The 14,916-nt window shown below is 40.5% G+C and overlaps 1 protein-coding gene across 4 annotated transcripts in view; it reads right to left on the minus strand.

Annotated features, from left to right (window-relative positions):
* LOC138472491 (cGMP-dependent protein kinase 2-like) overlaps window positions 1-14,916 on the minus strand; it is a 2,724,950-nt gene that overhangs the window by 1,807,930 nt on the left and 902,104 nt on the right. The window lies entirely within an intron of this gene.

The following is a 14,916-nucleotide window of genomic DNA, read 5'->3' on the forward strand; positions in this document are numbered from 1 at the left end:
CATTCTTACTCATTATACATTACAGTCTAGCACACAGCCCAAACTTGGAAGAATATTAGCAAAACTGCTATTTATCTCAAAAATGGCATCAGCTATTGCCATCCCTCCTCCCTAAGAGCAACCAACACCACCAGCTGGAGGACCTACACAAAAAAAGTGCAGTACTTCAAAAGACAACAATGAGGACCCAAACAATGAGGTAGGGGAAGTGTCTACCTCTAGCACCCAGAGAGAATCCTGGGAGTGGCAGTTCTTTACTACTGTTTGGAATGTACCAAAGGCTAAAGCTATCAAAGTGAAATGCACTGAGTGTAGCATTGTACTCAGTCGTGAAATACCTGGACAGTACTCCAACGGGACCACCTCCATGTGCCGCCACACCAAATCCAACCACTGCAATTCTATCAGAAAGGTTGTTACTGTCTTAGCAAGTAGTAGGCTGGCTTCCTCCACCTCATATTCCTCAACAAATACTGTAACCACACAGCCTATTTCTGTGGGATACAAAATCCCACCAGCTACCTTGCAAGTGATTAAAGAGGCTGTTCAACCATAAATTTCGAAGACAACAGTACACTGTACATACTGCAACCCACCACTCTGCAGGAGGGAGCAATTTTGAAGTGCTTTTGAACCTGTAATAAAGGAGCATGAGAAACACTGCCCCCTACCTTAGATGTATCACATGCACAACTGTTTACCTGCCCATCCATATTTGTGGTTGATGCCTCGTTCCTCATTTCCCTCCCCACCTTACTTTCAGACCTCTCCTGCAAAAAAAACCAAAAGAAATCAAAGAACACCAAAAGGAATTATTTTAGGAAACACCTTTCACAGTTAAAAAATAGAAATAAAACAAATAATCTTATAGATTCCATCTACCTTACATTTCTCAGTAAAGTAGTTAGACTCAATAAGATTCTCCAACATGTCCATTAGCATTTTGTGTTATGCTAATGGGAATAATGGCAATTGTATACTAGAAAAAAATATTTAAAAAACGAAACAATTTTCTATCCCAAATACTTTTCTCTAGCATACAATAAGGACCATAATCGATGGACGTTTATAACTATCCACAGTCTCCACAGTCCCCTTTCCAGGCCATGAATCATTAAAAGACCGGCATGGAACTTGGACACCATCGCACAGGGCAGTCCTTCTACCATTTTAAATTTTATATTTGTAACACTCCCTCAATGCCTGCTTTCAAACGGTCACATATCCATCCACCAATCACTTCCAAAAACTGTACATATATCCCTATGACTATATCAAACTTCCAAACACCAAATGCCTCTTAGCAATCTTCTACAAATCCTTTGCATCTGCATTTCCCTTAATTATACAAAACATTGTGCATCATGCTCCTATAAATGCACATATGCATTGTGCAGTGAGAGAAGTGCATACATTGAAGAGGCAATACAGATGGGCAAGTGCTCATGTGAACCCAGGACGGAAATGCCAAAGGATGCCATAGTGGGACGCAACTGGCTAACTACTGTAGCAGAGGAGTCTCAAGGGTGGGATGCATCTTAACGGTAACATCACTTTAACAACAGTTTTTCTGTCAATTTAATAGGTTTTTATAATTGAAAATGTGTCATGGTGTTACATCACTGTATATAAGTTATTAATAATTCCTCTTTTCATATATATGAAAGAACTACAAACCTTTAAGAAACATATTATTTGCAACACATACTTATGTCTGTCGTTATTAGCAGCGCATGCTGGAGATGCAAATCATCATTCAATTGCCTATGGCATAAGGCTCAACCATGACCCCAGCCCAAACAAACCACCACTATCAGTCACTGCACCTACCCTGCATCCTACCTCGGTGTCCGCTATACCATAATAATGTAATGTAACCAATGGCCAGTGCTCATGGCCTGCAACCATAACCAGTCTCCAAATCCATGGGGCATGGGCTTTGGCCATACTGCATTCCCCAATAAGCAAATCAGAGTACACATTTGCGTTTGTCGAGGGCCATGCCCACAACACAGAGACCAAATGTATATCACTAATTTTTCTACATACATTCTTACACTTTTGAAAAATAAAACACAAGACATATTTCCAAAAACGTGCTTTCAGGTCCTCGCTAATACTCGTCACGCAGGTTTGTTGTAATCTAGTCCAATACTTCATGCTGTAACCGCGAGCGGAATATTTTTTCTGATTCAAACCTACTTCTTCGGGCCTACGGCACGCCCCAGAGAAAATTACAATACACATTTCACCTTGCTGATAACCAGGCCCATTGTCCAGACACCAATGTTACATCACTGTGTTGTGTAGTTACATTTTCACACTTTCCAAAAAATAAAATACAGAACATTTGCAAAAAAACATGCTTTGCAGTTCTTGATGACTTTCCTTGTGCATATTCACTGCAATCCCATACAGCAATCCCATACAGCACTTCAACCTATGTCCACTTTCGTCAAACGGCAACAGAGTTCTAAGCCATTCTAAAATGTTGAGATCCCCCTCTACTTTTGCCCCCTCTTGACCATCTCCCACCAAACTTTGCAAAAATATTCATACAAAGGTATAAAATCCTTTTGCAATCTTTTGTGCAGATTTGTCAAATGACACCACATTTATAAGCCGTTAAATTATTTTGGGACACCCTCTAATTTTGTTTTGTTCCTTCTTGACAAAACAGCACCACACTTTTCAGAACCATTCAGAGGCAGGTCGAGAATGAAATCCTAAAATTTCATACAGTTTAATTGAGTGGCGCCAATGTTATAAGCCATCCAAAAACTACTTTTCACCAACCCTGTAATGCAGAAATAGGCATAGATGCCCCTGAACATCTCAGATGTTCGCAAATATAATAGGAATGCCCGAGACATCCAGACTGTTTATGGATTTCAGAGAATACACATATTTTTGGTGCTTTTTAAGGCCATATCCCATACCATCCTCATCACCCCTCAACTCCGCAGGGATTGTTTCATTAGTTTGACAAGTGTAATGTTGTGTTTATTAATATGTTTTCACTGTGGTGTTGGCAGACAAGGTGGCTGACCGCGAATCAACATGGCAAGCTTTTTTCAAAAATCTGATGCAAATCACGCTTTTCACCATCCAATCAGTGGGGGCATCCGATATCCGTGGACATCACGCCGGCCTCTGGATCAATCGGAGGCATGTCCACCGAGCAAACTGGGAAGTGAGTCAGCGGACTGTTAGGGAGAATTCTCCAAAATGGCTAATTTCCCTTACCTACTGAGTCCCTCAGCAGCTTTGCTGGATTTCTAGGATTTATTTTTTTCACCCGGTAAGAGGGTGAGCCTTTTTTCCCACTCTTACATGTGTTTTGCTGTGTGTGTTTAACATTTTTGTGAAAAGTTGAATACAGGTGCACCTCAAGTTCATTGGAAATTATTAGACAATTCAAAGATTATATTCAATTGATTTTAGGTGCGGGGGAGGAACTGGGGTCATGGCACAAAACCCCTACACTGAAAAACGGAAAGGAAGAGGATTCAACCTAGGAAGAGAGGCATACTGGATGAATAAAATTGGCTCTTTACAACCTTGGGGCCTAAATGAGGACTTTACCCTAAACTGCTTCCTGTGATTATGAAGCACTACAATGCTAGTGGAGCAGACCCTGTTTAGAACGGTCCCCCTCGCACTTCAGGTAAGCCTACATGTTCACATCTTCCCCTGGTAGGGATAGAATAGATAGAATGCACTGCATTAGTAAGCAGTGCCTTCTATTTTCTTTACTTTACAGTTATAAAGACACACATACCAGCGTGTTTACAGTCGCCTGACTGATTGCCTTTATAGCAAGACCACTGACCTTGACTAACCTTAATCATCCTGCTGTTTATTTCACATTACCAAGGTATCTTTAACAGCGTTTCCCTATTTAATCATGTGCGATTCTTTGTACATAGATTATTGCTTACAACCCGATCCGATCTGTGTTTTTATATTGGCTCATACTCGCAGGCTGGATTTCCGAATGCTGCCTTGTGTAAGCAGGAAACCGAGACTTGTGGTCTCCATCCTTTATTCTGAAATTAGCACTCCGTCATCTACAACTATTTAGGCACACATTAGGTATGTCATTTTATTTCATCTTTATTATTTTTTTATATCCGCTATTTTTTTGTTTATCTTATTTAAATGCCCCTACCTTTCTTAGGTCTTGTCTCCCTTGGTTTTATAGATATTGTGTGCACTCGCTCGCAACATTGAGGATTGTACCCTTGGTGGCTTTTTGAACCGCTCGACACATCTTTCATTTTCTCTGCACCTTGAGATTTGGATCGCATTTCCCCATTGGTAACTATGTTTTCCTATATTGCCCTCCGTTTTTGAAATTGGTGCTGGGCACTGTCTCACCTCACAGATTGACTTTACCCGTGATATTAATATTAGCAATAGGACCCCATAGTTACCAAGCCCTCAGAGTGGTGATCACCTGGTTACCATACATATCTATGAGCATTTCTGCTCCGGTTAGTAAAATATACAGGAAAGCTATGTGAATTTGTGTCCCGTTTTTGAAGGGTATGAAGAATTTTTAAAACTCAATACAGGAAACAGTTGTTTAAACTGAACAGGTAGAATATACTATGTATAAATTTTCGTCTGTGTCAACTAAATAAGTATCTGAACAAATGTTTTTTTCTTTACATTAAGTATCCAATTCTGGCCATATGAAGAAGAGGAAACATCCTCGAAACGCGTCGACAATTGAATTGGACTTCACTATTTCTTCAAATTTGTTGTGATCTATTGATGCTATCTTTGCTTCTTTATTTTGTGAATATCTTTTTGAAAGAATTGAACCATATTATTTTGATATAAATACTTTTTTTGTCTTATAGAACTTTGTTGACATTTTCTAAAAATAATATTAACATTATTTCTTTACACTCTGTTAGTGTTTTTAAACAACAGTAGTGGACTTGGACCAAACATTTGAAAGTGTGCAGGGGACGGGAGGATTCCTAGGTTGAATCCTCTTCCTTTCTGTTTAACATTTTTGTGTTCATAGACTGTGGGGGCTCACCTACTCCATAGGCATCATCCTTTTACTGTGTGTTACACAGCATCTTCAGTGCTGTGACAAGGGTTGTCTTTTTCAGACTTCCCAACTCTGACTCCATTTTCTGAGACTGACTACTGTCTCTCAGAACATGCAAAGTTGCCATTGACTTCATTAGTCTTTTTTAAACACACAGAATCAGTACATAGAGTTCTGGAAAGGGTTAATACTTTTCCCTTTTTGTCTGTTTCTCATGGAACATTGTTTGGTTCCCTTTTCATTAAGACTTGGCTGGTGGCAGTGGAAACTACCCTATCTTTCTTACCGCGGTTATTTTAAATAGCCTTTGTTTTCTAATCAAACTATGGCTTGACCATTATTTAGTATAACTTTTCTACTTCTATTGGGTTGCAAGTACGTAGCATCGAGAATTGGGGCACATTGGGACCACTAATTGTGGCCATTTATATCTTCCTTATTCGTTAATCAGGTTAATCCCTGGCACTGGCCGGACTTATTAGGTCTCTCTTAGGTGACTTATAACCAATTTTTTGGACTTATAACAAGACTCCATTGCTAACGCTTCGTGTGCACATTGCCGGGTACTATTTAAAAATAGTCCCTTTCCCCGAATTACACTTCGGCGGCATCACCATGTACATGGAAGTTGTCCCTATATTTAACTCCAATGATATTACTGGTTTTTTAACTTTAACTTAGCCGCACACCCGTGCATAACCAATAGGTCTTGGGCCTACACCGAACATTGCCGCCACGAGCTCACGTTGTAGCTATAGTTGTTCACATGGTGCTGGCCGCATTGTAAATACTAGCTCAGACATCACGCACGAGGCTCTATCTCATCAGTCGGTTGGAAACACTGGTAAGTGCAAGTCTTTCGCATCGACCCCTACGGACTATTCGCCCTGGGGCTATGCGCATGTGACCGTCTCGCCTTCGCGAGTGTCAATCATTTGACTAATTAGATACTTCCTCTCCTGTCTCCCCCTGTCTCCCCCTACCCGATGCCGCGTGCCTGCTCCAATCTCACTCCATTATATCGCAATGTGTCTGCCTGACAGCTACGTTTGATACGCACATACGTTTATATAGGTATGGTTTTACAACTTATATACTATCCTCTCTCATGTGTTATTTAATTCTTCATATGCTAAGTGGCTAACATAGTTTTCTCCCGCTTGCAGCGGAGCCGCAATTCCAAATGTATCGGATATCTATCTACCATATATAAAGGTAAGAATAGATGCAAGTTAATTTGGGTAAACTTGCTTTAGGCAAGCAATTCAATTTTGACAAATTTATGAAAGCCAACCAATTAGGGCTTCTACAAACATCCAAATTGTCCTCTGAAATACAAACTCCCTGTGTCTCTTGTTCTTTGTTTTTCCCCACGCAATAGAACTAGTGCCAAGCCTTCTCAGGTAAAACTAATTTCCTATTAACTGTAAGCAGTTAGACACAAGTGTGACAAGCTTTGTATTTACGGGGCCTTTCCCATCATTCATGCACATTTATCTCTTTCTTTTCTTTTTGCACATGGCATTGATTCGACGGTTCGATTAACCTCAATGATCAATGCACTATATATTCTTTTTTGTTTAATTTTATTGTGCCATGTTATATTATTACACTCTGCACCACTAATCAATTTGCCATATCTTGTTGGGAAATTTTGTGACGTGTATTTTATATGCCACCCTAATGCTTACTATATGGTCTTTGGATCTGTCTCATGTCCAATTGTTGCTCATCCTAACACTTTGATTGTCTAAAATGTACAAAATATGTTCCTAATTTTGCAGCCTTGGAAGAAGAGCTTTTGCTCGAAATATGTGTCGGCTGTTGTTTGAATTGCATTAAACTACGCCCAATTGAGCACTTTAATTTTTTGGTTGTGTGCGCAATTCTTGGGAGCAAAACAACCCTCATCATATTCTATTTATGTGCACAGTGGAGGCAGAGTGTTCACGCACTGCTCCTATTTGCTGCCCGTCAACCATCTTACTCTCTGTCAAGTGCGCCAAAACCTCAATTGTCCTTTTCTGCCACAATCTCTTTTTTGGTATTGTATTAGGCTATCTTGGTAGCTTCGAACTTAAACCCGCTAGACCACATACGTTTTTAGACGGTTCCGGCTGGGTTTATTCACAATTCGTTTTTTGTAAAAGTCTTTCTTGTGTTTTACTCTGCGTGCCAAACCAGATTTGGTTCCTTTGTTCAACAGCCTTTTGCGGGCTTCTGCACAGAAGCCCTCATTAGGCACCTGAATGTCTGAGGGGGACAGGATCTGAGGGAGGGGTTTGAGACTTCCTGCACAGGGTCTCCTTGGAGACCCATGTCCCACTCTGGTATGATTGGCTGTGGGAACTGCCCTGACGGGACAGCCACCCTGCTGTGTAATTGACAGCCAGGCTGGCAGAATGAGGGAAAACTGCATAAAAAGCAGGTCTCTGGGGCTGGAAAGGCAGAGTCACCACTGGATCGAGAGAACCGAAGAGAAGCTGACGGAAAAGGACCTCTACCACGATTGAACCTCCCGGTGAAGCCCTGCTGCGGGTCATAACCTTCAAACTTCAACGACAGGGAAGATCTGCAAGGAATCATGTCCCCTTGAGCTGGTGGGGACAACCAGTTCACCAAACTGCTCGCCAGGCATCCCTTCTCTGGTCGAATTTACTGTACAGAGCTACAGTGAACCGGATAGCCAGGAGGAACAGCCCCTGCTTGCGTTTTAAGGAGCGCACCTTTGTTTTTGTTGCTTTGCTCTGCTGCTGGTTCATTCCCTGGGCAGTGCAGGACCATCCAGTCTTCCTCCTTCTTGTAGGTCCGACAGTCGGTTCAGGAACCGTGAGCCTGCAGGGCCTGCCAGGAACGTCTGCCTCAGCTACAGCATTCTTCTGCTTTAAAGGTGCTGTGCTAACCTGGTGTTCATTTCGTCCAACCGCGGTGAAAGTGTGTGAAATCTTTCGCCAATCCGAGGGCTTGTCCTTCTTCATTCCTTAAAGTAACTTTTTGCCCGACCAACTTCGTTCTGAACTCTTGGCAAAGACTTAACCGCAAACTACTATAAACTGTTTGATCCTCTGCAAAGACTTTGGTTCATTGACTTTGAGCCAGGCCTCTTTAATTTGATTTCCTCACTGTAGATCCTTTTTTTAGATTGTCCTGCTTACTTACTAGTTGGTGCTGCTCATATTCTGTCTAACTTCGTCTTTCCCTCCCTTTCAAATTACTCAAGTGCCATTTTGCTCACACTTCAATTTGAGCATAACTTGTCCAGAATCTATTGGGTGCGGTGTAGTGTATTGGTAATGTGATTTTTCTACTGCTTGATAATAGTGAAATATTTAATAACTGATGTGTAAATAAATGTATATTCTTTTACTCAGAAACCTTGAGTCAGTGTTTGTTTGAATCATAGTAATTGCTGTCCTTTGTGTATCTATATATACTGCTCACTTTACTCTTGAGATAAGTCTGGCTGCTCAGCCATCGCTACCACTTTACTGTGTAGTACAGGCTTGTACCAAATGTGAATTTGTACTGTCACTTGTAGTCCTAATTCTGTGTGGTGTTCCCAAAGGGTACTGCATATAATTCAGCCTAACACGGACCAAACCCAGTTATCACAAATTTAATTTTTACCTACTTTTTGGGTGTTTTGAATAACAATACTGGACAAATTTACACCACATAAAAGCACGCTTTTGGGAATAAGCCACTGCTCCTGCTGCTTATTTGGTGAAAATTGGCCCGCGGTTTGGGCTGTAGGCATGAGCAAATTAATGTTTCCATTGTGTCTATGTGGAAAACCACACATTTTGAGACCATCCCAAAAACGTGTTTTCAGTTACTTGCTAATGCTCGCAGTGCAGGTTTGTTGTAATCTAGTCCCCTACTTCAGGCTGTTACCACTTGCAGAATATTTTTTCCCATTCAAACCTACTGCTTCAGCCTTACTGCATGCCCCAAAAGCAAATTACAATACACATCTCACCTTGCTGATGGCCAGGCCCATTGCCCATACACCAATGTTATATCACTGAGTTGTGTAGTTACATTTTTACACTTTCAAAAAAATAAAATACATGACCTATTTGCAAAACCATGCTTTGAAGTTCTTGCTGACCCTCCTTGTGCATATTTGCTGCAATCCCATCCAGCTCTTCAACCTATTCCCAAAAGGTGATTTTTTTCACCATTCAAACCTATTCTGATTTCGAAAAAGGCCCTGACCCGGACACTCTGGCCCGTGCCCATGGCCACAGGCAATATACCTCAGTCACCAAAGGTATATCAAATAGTCATATGACTTAGCCCCCACTTAACAAAATCCATTCAGACCTTGCACCAACATTCAAGGTTGGGTCTCTAATCATTCTGAAAACCTTTGTCCACTTTTGTTAAATGGCAAGAGAGTTCTAAGCCATCTAGAAATGTTGAGATCCCCCTCTAATATTGCCACCTCTTGACAAACTCCCACCAAACTTTGCAACAAAAATATTCATACATAGGTCTAAAATCCTTTTGCAAACTTTTGTGCAGATTTGTCAAATGGCACTACATTTATAAGCCTTTAAATTATTTTGGGACACCCTCTAATTTTGTTGCTTCTTTTCAAAACAGCACCACACTTTGCAGAACCATTCAGAGTCAGGTCTAGAATTAAATCCTAAAATATCATACAGTTTAATTGAGTGGCGCCAACCTTATAAGCCGTTCAAAAACTAATTTTCACCAACCCTGTAATGGAGAAATAGGCACATAGATGTCCCCAAACATCTCAGATGTTCGCGAACATAAAAGGACTGCCCGGGACATACAGACTGTTTACGGATTTCGGAGAAAATACATATTTTTGGTGCTTTTTAAGGCCATATCCCATAACATCCTCATCACCCCTGAACTCCCCAGGGATTGTTTCATTAGTTTGACATGTGCAATGTTGTGTTTTTTAATATGTTTTCACTGTGGTTCGCAGACAAGGTGGCTGTCCGCAAATCAACATAGCAGGCTTTTTTCAAACATCTAATGCAAATCACGCTTTTCACCATCCAATCAGCGGGCATGTCCGATATCTGCAGACATCACTCCGCCCTCTAGACCCATCGGAGGCCTGTCCACATATCGAACTGGGAAGTGAGCCTGCGGACCAAACCCAGTTTTCACAAATTTTATTTTTACCTACTTTTTGGCTGTTTTGAATAACAATACTGGACAAATGTACACCAAATTTACAAAAGCACACTTTTGGGAGCAGGTTGCTGCTCCTGCCACTAATTTAGTGAAAGTTTGGCCAGCGGTTTGGGCTGTAGGCGTGAGCAAATGTCTTTTTCCATTGTGTCTATGTGAAAAACCACACATTTGAGACCATGGCTATAACTTTCCCCCTCCACAAAACCTCACCAACTTTGCAGGATTAATCTGATGGGGCCGTGTACTTTATTTGCAAAGTTTTGTGAGGATACGTCCAGGAGGGCAAAGTTATAAGCCACCTATTTGCTGAGCAACTTAACCATAACTACATGGTCGCTAGCGCAGGCCCTGTGATATGTTAATGATTAGTACATTTACATATTCCAATAACTTTTTCATATCGAATGCTAATCGGTCGGGTTATATATTTATTGATTCAGCACTGTTTTGCGGCTCTGAAAATATAGGCATTCATAATGGGATATTTTCAGAACAGAAATTACGAGAGAAAAATGGATTTGTGTCCAAATCTGACCCAAAACCCCCTTGCAACTTGGCAAAATATTTTGGAACCATCAAAATACAGGAGTGTATCATTACGTGTGTCTGCATCTGAAGAGAACCAATGATTGAACCTGGCCAATGAAAAATGGTAGCCTCAAGTGATGCTGAAAGGTTGAAATATATCAGCTTTTTAAGCACAAACGAGAAAATAATGAGAATTGACTGGTTCTTGGCAGGTCTGCAGATGGGACACCCTGCCTGACAGGAGAGGTGCTGATGTGGGATTATACCTCGGAAATGCCTGGAGGACTGCGATAAGATGTCTTTTTGTCCAGGGAAAGACTGATGCAGAATACTCAGAAAACTTTGCTCAAAACAAGAACTAGATTCCCAGAGAAGCATTTTGGATGAAGAGGACAGACAGACGGCCTGAATGACTGGACAAAGTTACCTGGAGCTGCTGATGTCCTCGCTGTCCTTGGCCTTTAAAAGACAGATCAAAAGTGAGATTAACAATCCTTGTTAAATCAGTGATATGTTCCATGATATTTTAAAAACCTTGATAGTAAATGAAAGACCTTTGGGGGGATCATTTACCGAGTAGGCCACTGAATGAAGTAGGCAATATGGAAAGAAATTAAGAAAAGTGTTTTGAGCTAAATGGAGCTCCATGTCACAGAAAAATTGTTCTTTTAAACTGTTTAAGCGGAACATATTTTTTTCAGAACTGTGGGACATTTTAAATGAACCAAGATTTTGTGCTCTGCAAAAATTAAAGTTTCTATTCTACACTGAAGCCTTTAGACAAAGTTGTCCAACATTACACTCCACATTTAACATATCCACTATACACTTCATTCTCTTCAGAGAAGGATTGTTTTGAGAATGTTTTATTTGAATCCAGTGTATTTGATGCAGATTATCTCTAACACCAATAGTTGTCAATGTTGTTAGAGAAAACAAAGTGATATTGCATTTTGTATTTATTTGTATTTATTTTAGGACAATTCATCACTTCGATCAGAGATGAATTAAAAAATAGGTCATTATAGAGAGCAGATGCAGTGCTAGGGAAAGGGACCTTTAAATATGACCATTGTTTGATTGAGTAATGTATGCTGGCTTCAGAAGGAGCACAAGTAAGTACATATACCAGGAATCGTGACTGAAGGTCATAGGACTATTGATTAACCTTGACAAACTGAGACCAGTGTTTACACATTTCCAAATGTGCACTGTTGTTTCAGAGAATTACATTGCTGAATGGTCATTTCTGTCAGTGAAATTACTTCATGGTGGTGAAATCTTTATGTATGTGTTTAGGCTAACAGTTAAATGGGTAGAGTCGGGTACTGAGATTGTAGGGGAGATATGGTGGAACCCCCCATTGAAAGAAAAAAGAGACATAGCACAAAGTAATCTCAGGAAATTAAACTACTATTCAGCAATTTCAGTCTATGAAATTACAGAGAACTTTTGCAAATTGAATAGTGCAGTATGTGGAAGAGGTTGGTCACATGGAGTTGGGAGAAAAAAACTAGTGCACACCTAGTCTTATTCAGGAATCACCAAAAATTATTTGCAAGGAAACACCAACAAAGACTTTGGTGCAGAGGAGGTGATGTAACCCTGACACAGAGTTGTGATAACAATAACACAGAAAACATGGTGTCCTAGAGTTAGGACTGCCATGTTCCCTGCACTCCTTATTGCTTTTAACACAGCAAAAATTGATCAAATGTTGTTATAAATATTTAGGCAACAAGACAATAAGAAAATAATTAAAAATGCTAAGTTTAAAAAACAATGAAGCTTCTATAATTGTGAGGAACAGTGCCCAATGCGTGTCGGCAGGCAAACACCCTTCCTCAGGAGCGAGACTGCGAATACAACAAATAATGTACAATTAGTTATGAAAAAGATACTTAGTTCCAACACTACAATCATATATCTGTATTAGAAGATACTCAAACATAATAAATGATGTCAAACCACGTATAACACGTATAGTTAGTGTCCCAATTATAAACAAGATAAGTAAAAGAACTAAAAGTACTCCTTAGGGAAACCCCAGGAGAGTATAGAACTCATGCAAGTGCCATAAAAGGAGTAAAGAAAAACTATACAGCAGTGTTTAAGAATCACCACTGTCGACAGTCTCCTTGCGCTTACCACTTGGATCAGGTATGTCCCATAGGGACTTCACAATATCAAGGAATTTCCTTCTAGTGGTCAAAAAAACGGGATGCCAAAAAGGAACCTGTCCATTTGTAGTGGACACTACTAAAATCATATGTCTAAATCCACAACTGCCAATCGCATTTGAACTGCAAAGGCACAAAAATGCAGAGACCTAAATGGAATGTACTTCTACCCAATTTGAAGCATACAATAATCCCCTCATGATGTAGCCCAGTGCGCTTATACTCACCCCTACGGGATATCTTGTAAGAAATCCCTTCAAATCTGAATGAAAGCAAACCCAACATGATACACCTGACTCAAATAAACAGTCATGTCTAAACAATGTGATGCATATAGTCAGTAAACTCGATGGGCATATAGAAAAGATAAAGGAAAGACTGCTGTAGGCAGTGAACGGGTATGCAGGAATTGATAGCGGAACACGGCCCCCATATTCGTATGCTCAAATAAGTTCATTTCCACACTAAGATATACGGCCTACCCAGCTACAGTGCTCTTTCGTGTTGATCCCGTTAGGATAGAAATGAAAACCTCATTTCCAAAACCAAGAAAAGAAAACATTAAATAAAGAATTGAGAAATACTAAGAGAGCTCTAATCAGGGTATTACATTTGACAAGATTCAAATCAATAACGTTGCAATGGAAACATCATTAAAACCTAAACACTAAGACATCAGAAATGCGATCATGAATTATGCTTACACAAATCTTCAGAACTTACCAATAGACCTAAACAAACCAATGTTAAACTGAAGTCTTCATTATGTACTGAATGCTACATCAAACAAAATAGAACACTATATACCCCTGGACCAAAACAAAGCAATGTAGACTGAAGTCCTCATTAATACCTTTTGTTTAAAGCATGTCCAACAAGTGTATCCAGTAGATCTTGCATTGTGAGAGACATGCAGATTTGTTGCCGTCTCTATTCAAAATTTTGACCACTACCAAGATCACGCATCTAATCTGAGAAATGTTATGATTTTACATGTATAAAGCGCACAAGGCAGCCCTTGGGCATTGTGGCACTGTTACAGACAAACTTACTTAGTTGCAGAAATGAAAACAGACAGAGAAAGTGTGAGCATAGAGCAGTCCGAGGTTCGTACGGTTACGGCGAACTGGGTAACTGCTAGTTGACTGTACATGAGTTAATAATGCAATGGAATTATCGAGTTGGCAGAGTGGAGCTTAGAAGTGCGTATGCGTCTTAGATGAATAACAACGTTTTCAGGGCTTTGCGGAAGGCATAGTGAGAGGGTTCATTCCTGAGGGAGGGTAGCAGGGCATTCCAATTTTTTGGAAGCAATGAAAGGGAAGCTTGCAACACCCACCTTTGCCACGCTTAACCCTGCGGGTGTAGAGCTGGTTAGCGTAGTGTGCCCTTGTAGGCCTGGTTGAGACTGCTCTGACTATTTTCTTTGACAGGTATGCTGGGGTTGTGTGTGTGAGGCATTTGTGCATGATGGCAAGTGTCTTGAAAAGGATGCGTTCTTTTACTGGGAGCCAGTGTGCAGAACATCTGGCAGCTCTTTGGTATGTTGAGGGCCGCACAGAGAGCATTATTTTGAATAATTTGCAGTCTGTTGACATATTTAGCTGAGGTGCCAGCTAGGAGGACATTGCAGTAGTCTAATTTTGATCCTATCGTGGCTCTCGCAATGTCAAGACAGTTTTGAGTCGATAGGAATGGTTTGACTACATTGATAAGCTTGTTGGAATAAGCTGCTGAAGATGCGATTTTGTTTACTTGCCGTAACATGGAGAGTGTGGAATCTAGGTGGATGCCAAGGGTCTTGATGCATTTAGAGACCGGAATCTGAGTGTTGTCGACAGTGAATGAGGTGTATTGCGAATTATGTTTGTTTCGAGTTTCCTTGGGACCCACTAGAAGAATTTCGTTTTTTTCTCTGTTTAAGCAAAGCCCGTTATCTGACATCCAAGCCTGAACTGTGAC

This window comes from Ambystoma mexicanum, chromosome 8 (assembly GCF_040938575.1).
Source record: "Ambystoma mexicanum isolate Mex_15411 chromosome 8, UKY_AmexF1_1, whole genome shotgun sequence".
NCBI lineage: Eukaryota > Metazoa > Chordata > Amphibia > Caudata > Ambystomatidae > Ambystoma > Ambystoma mexicanum.